Source organism: Chinchilla lanigera, unplaced genomic scaffold (genome assembly GCF_000276665.1).
Source record: "Chinchilla lanigera isolate Chin_1 unplaced genomic scaffold, ChiLan1.0 scaffold00006, whole genome shotgun sequence".
NCBI classification, from domain to species: domain Eukaryota; kingdom Metazoa; phylum Chordata; class Mammalia; order Rodentia; family Chinchillidae; genus Chinchilla; species Chinchilla lanigera.
Genome location: NW_004955407.1, coordinates 35,405,370 through 35,410,801, shown reverse-complemented (window position 1 = coordinate 35,410,801; position 5,432 = coordinate 35,405,370). Strand labels below are relative to the sequence as shown.

Here is a 5,432-nt window from a genome sequence, read left to right as displayed (position 1 = left end):
CTGGGGGAGCCACATGACTTCTGTCACATGCCTGGTGCCAGAGGACGATGGCTGGCTTGGTGAGGGCTCCCCTTGTTCCCTGGGGCTTTCCCGGGGCCTCTCTTTTTACCAGAGATTGCTCCACTGTGTGGGTGGCTCAGGGCAGTGAAATTTATTGTCATGAATGTTGGGGACCACTACAAAGTGGCTCTGAGCTAGATCTAATATTAGCCAATTGGCTTTCCGTGTTTACTTGTGAGTTGTCTGAAGCTTAGGCACCTTGTCTGGGGATGGGCAGTGGACTCATAGTAAGTGAACTTCTGGGAGTCCCTGGTCACCCTGAGGCCTGTATTGGCCTGTGAAGCTGTGACTCCTCAAAGGACAAGACAAGGCCACAGCTCAGGACGTCTGGCTCCAACCCCAGTTAACTACAAGGAAACTGCAGCTGCAGGCATCTCACTCCTGCTGTGAGATCCTGGAGATAATATAGTTCTCCTAAATTAACATAATGTATTACTTTAAAAAGTCCTGCCCAGATTCCTGCCTTTTCTTGAGTATCCTCCTCCTTTGTTTGTAAACCAAATAAATATAGGCTGCCCAGAGAAGTCTTTGGCTAAACTCAGAGAATATCGAAACTGTAAGAGAGTTAGTCTCTCCTGGAGCCCTGAAATCATTTCCATTATCTCATTTATTTAAGTCTTCGCCGTCCATTCGCTTGGGAGATCACGGGCCTGATCAGCCCGCAATAACTAAGGTTTACTTAACCCGATAGGGCTGTGAGATTTATTGCCATGAACACAGAAAGGCATGAGGTTGGTTGCAAACACATCTCCCCTCATCTTCCGTTCCGTCCTTGTGAATCCGTGTTCCCACAGCACACTGCTCCCCGAAAGCTCAGGGCCACGTTCCTCTGTCCTGTCCTGTCCTGGTGATGTCCGGTGGGGGTCTCTGGGTGGCCCCCACCTCTGTTTGGGCCCTTGCCCTCCCTTCAGTGAAGAATGGAGAAGTGGGGCTCTTAGCGAGAAGTGGGGGAGTCGAGGCTGGCAGAGGGGAATGTGAAAGTTGATTTAAGGGTGGCGAATGCAGAGAAAGCAGAAGGGAAGCTACCTCAGCAGCAGAGTGGTATGAAATGTGCTTCATCCTCCCAGGGCTAGGCTGGTTTCTAAGAATAACTCTCTCACTGAAGGGTGGGCGGGGCCAATCGGGGACTCAGCCTTTGCTTCCGGGAAGGGGACAAGGTGAGCATAAGCGAATGTGACCGTAAGGACTCAGGAGGGAGCATTTTCTCAAGCCCATGGTACACGGACAGGCATGTGATGATCTGACACCGTCAGCCACAATAAACATTACAGCTCTGCCGCAGGAAAGCGTGTGATGATGTACAATGTCAGTCATTGGGTTTTGTCCTGCATTTTTTCTGTCCCTCTGCCCCTAACCATCGTTTGTCACTCTTTGATACAGTGGTCCATAGAACTGTGGGCGGGCCCTCTCCTCTGGGTCTTCCCTCCATTAAGGAGGGAATCAAATTAAAAGGTTTTTCTCCCCCTTGGGTGGCTTGTGGGGTGTGACTGAAAAATACAGTGAATATTTAAATTAATATTTTCTTCTTACAGTCAAAGACCCGTGGTTATTAGTCTCCCTCAATATACTTACTTTGAACACACTTCTCCTGTTCTTGCCGCTTTCTGAAGCAGCTCCGGCAGTCCTCTTTCGTGAGGGTCGTTAGGTGCATTGCTCTGGCTGCCTCAGGGCCCCGCATCAATTCAAAACCTTTACCTTCCACGGTCATTTTGACTTTGGGGAAGAGCCAGAAGTTGCACAGGGCCAGATCAAGTGAATAAAGTGGAAGTCATGTTTTTTACAAGCCTACCTTTCCACTGGATGACACTTGGCGGTGGTGCTCGCCCTATTTTTGATCACATCTCACAAAGACACTCATGAAAGAGGACTTCCAGAGCTGCTTCATTCACAAAAGTGGCAAGCATGGCGGGACACATGTATTCAGGGTGAGGCGGAGTATTCTGTGGGAACGTAGTGTCAGTGTGTCTTTTACTGTAAGAAATGTTTTCCACTCAGTCACTGTGTGTTTCAGTCATGCGGAGTACCGTGGTGATGGCTCCTGGGAGTCAGGATTCCAGCAGGGTTCAGACAAACACGTGTGCAGCAAGGCCTGCTATCCCACACTTGAGCCAGTGCTAGGCCAGGGCCGTACCTGGGCCAGCCTGCTGTCCTGAAGGAGAACGAGATTGTCACCCAGCAAGGTCCCTGGAGGTTCCCGAGGACGAGGTGAAGACCTGCTACTCACCCTGCCCACAGAGTCGGCTTGCTGACTCTCGTAGCAAAGAATTTTCAGGCCTAGCCAGCTGTAAGAAGCACGGAAAAGATTTAAGGGAAGAGACTACACACTCAGTGCAGTGTGTGGGTGTCAGACTTCGGGGTGGATGTCTGTGGAGCCCGTGACTCTGTGGAAAAGCGGGTACAAGTCAGTGAGTGGTGATGCTCCTTCCTACAGGGAAGGGTGACAGTCACAGGCGGCAGCCACCACGGCTGAGATAGCTGCAGGCTCCTGAGTGCTGGGATAGAGGCGTGTACCACCGCGCCCAGGTTCTCATCTCCTTTCTGTCCTCTTCATCTCTTCTCTCCTTCCCCAGGCTGGCCGGGGCAGTCATCCCGCCTGAGCTCAGCCTCCTCCGCTCCCAAGCAGCTGCGGACCTGCGAGTCTGCCCAGGTTGATGATTGCCTCCTAAAGGCGCTTACAGGTTTGTTTCAGGACCCGATGGGCGGCGCAGCCTTCACCTCTTCTGGCCTCTAGGTGTCGCCAGAACTGCTCTGAAGGCCTGGCGGCCTTTCCCACATTGATTTCTCAAACTTTTCTATCCTGTTAAGGATATTGAGTCCTACGCACGAGCCGAGCATGTGTCCCACATGTTTTGTATTTTCTCATTATGAAGCTTCTTTGATAGGCAGACACCACACACACACACACACACACACACACACACACACACACACACTCATGCACGCACTGGTCAGACTTGGCTAGACCGCATACTGGAAGGAACTGGCCAGGCACTTCTACCAGTGCAACCAGATCACCATAATGGGAAAGGAGCCCACACAACTAACATCAAGCTACCTTCCTCACAACCAATACAAGGAAAATAAGATAAAACAGAAGGGGACACACTCCCCTGCAGCTGACACGGACACTGACCTTCATTCACTGGGCTTTGTCCTCGAACTGTGACTGGGGATGGGACAGCAGCAGACAGCCACTGTCTCCCAATCTTTCACAGCAAAGCAGGCGGTGCTTCGGCACCTGCGCATGCGTCACGACAGGAAACAGGACAAGACAGATTTGCTAACGTGCTTTCAGTCACCCAAGGACGGAGTGTCCGGGTCTTTATTCTGCAATGTTCCTACAACTGTGCCCACTGAGTGCAAACAGGCAGCCGAGGTCTTGGCAGAGCACGGAAAGTGGTGCAGCGGGAGGATGGGATGATGCAGAGCATCCTTGGCATGGGGCTCGGTCCACGCCCAGCTGTGCCCGTGGCCGGGCTTCCTCGGTCTCCCTCTGCTCCCCACACCCTCGCTGGGGATCCTACGGACCAGGAGCCCTGAGCACAGCTCCAATCGGAGCAGGACCATGCAGGTCTGCAGTGCTAGGAGCGCTCATCTTTCAGAGCATCCAACGACCCTCCCAGCCTGTCCACGTTAGGGTGGAAATATTGGCCTTGAAACACAGGTGCTGCTGTTGGGTACTCTTCTGGAAAGAGTTTAAAAGTCCATATATCGGCCAGGCCTGGTGGTGCATGCCTATAATCCTAGCATTCAGGAGGCCGAGGCAGAAGGATCACTAAATTCGAGGCCAGCCTGGATTGAGTGAGTGTGAGGCTAGCCTGAACTACATAGCAAGATTCTGTTTCACAAAACCAGAAAAAAAAAAAATCCACACGTCACCAGCAAACTTCGGTGACTGTCGTGTTATATGGAAATCAAACATGGACTTTGTTATAGGGAGGAAACACACACCTGGCTGCACAGTGGGCAGCCCAGGAAGAAGACAGGGAAGCTGGCAGCTGCACGACAGACAGAGACTCTGGAGAGAGTGGCACTGAGTGAAGGATGCATTTTCCTCTCGTGGAGTCTCAAAGCCATGTCATTATCCATGGGTTTTGTCTAAAAGGGTTGGGGCTCCCTGGCAGGGTGGGTTCAGTTACCACGCAGGGGTGAGTTTGCACATGGCCCAACACGTGCTGCGGAAATGTGCTGCGTCTCCCTCTCTGGGAGGAGAATGTGCTATGAAAATGCACTGCAGGGTGGGTATAATAATACTTGGGGTCAGCTCGTGGTCAGATCCGTGGCATCTTCGCATGCACCGTCTCATCCAGTTTGCCTCCCCACCCCACCCCACCTTCTCATCTGCAGGAATACAGCCGCCACCGTGGGTGACCAGCAGCCTCATTCACACCCCCTCTTGTCTCCAGCGGTGCAGCTGCCCGCCCCTCTGCTCTCAGGCACTGCTCACACATCCTGCCAGCCCCCCGCCCCTCTAGGGGCTCCAGCCTGCTTAGTCTTCAGGGGAGCTGAGAGGTGATGGTCCATCTTCTAGAGCAGCTGCAGAATGGTTGGGTCAGCTGGCCTGCACCCTGGGGGGCACCAACCCTTGGCTGTCTGGACCTGGGGGCCCAGTGGCCAGCTCTGACTATCAGTGCCAGTGCGGTGTGGCTGGGACACACATGACCATCGACAATGTGACTGCTGCAGTCTGGAAGAGACAACTGAACGAATCAAACAAGCACTGGCCAAAGAGAAGAAGGAGGAAAATGGCGACAAGGGGGCCGAGGAGACACAGGAACCAAGTGAGACTGGGCAGGGCGACCATCCTGCCGTGGGCACAGCGCCCAGTCCAGAGTCTGTCTCACGTTACACTCTGTGAGCGCAGGAAGGCAGACACCAACCGCGCATATGGAGTAGTAGCTTTAAGTGCGGAGCAGAGGTGCGTCAGGGAGCTCACTGACCCACAATCCGCCTGTTAGCCATTCAGGGCCCTAGTCAGTGAGCAAGGGTGTCACTCACCATCTCTGTCTAGAGGAGGGGTGTCTTGGGAGTCACTCTGCATCCCCGAGGGTCACTGGAGGCACAGGGAGATGGCCCAGCGGTGCCCGGGTTACTTCCACACCCTCAGATGCCACAGGTGGGCGAGTCAGCTGCTGGGTTTGCTTCTCTGCCCTGCGGCCATCGCTGTGTCTCCTCCTCCCGCTCTGACAGCAGCTGGGTGGCGTCTGCACCCCTTTCCCGCTCAGCCTTGCTGCCTTTGTTCCCTTTCCTCATGGAAGGCTCTAGAAAATGCACCTTCCTTTCTCTGTTTCACATTCCCTCCGTCCCTCCCCCCTGCACTTACACTTTCCAGCTGGGCCTTCAGGACTGAGCGGGTGACCTCTACAAGGCCC

General features: G+C 53.6%; 1 long non-coding RNA gene across 1 annotated transcript; it reads right to left on the bottom strand.

Moving 5' to 3' along the window:
* Positions 1 to 636: 636 nt before the first annotated feature.
* Positions 637 to 5,149, bottom strand: LOC106146669. The gene is made up of 3 exons (XR_001231211.1): positions 5,059 to 5,149; positions 2,285 to 2,342; positions 637 to 2,209 (listed from the first exon to the last, which is right to left on the bottom strand). It is a non-coding gene; the product is annotated as an uncharacterized LOC106146669 (long non-coding RNA).
* Between the last annotated feature and the right edge of the window lie 283 nt (positions 5,150 to 5,432).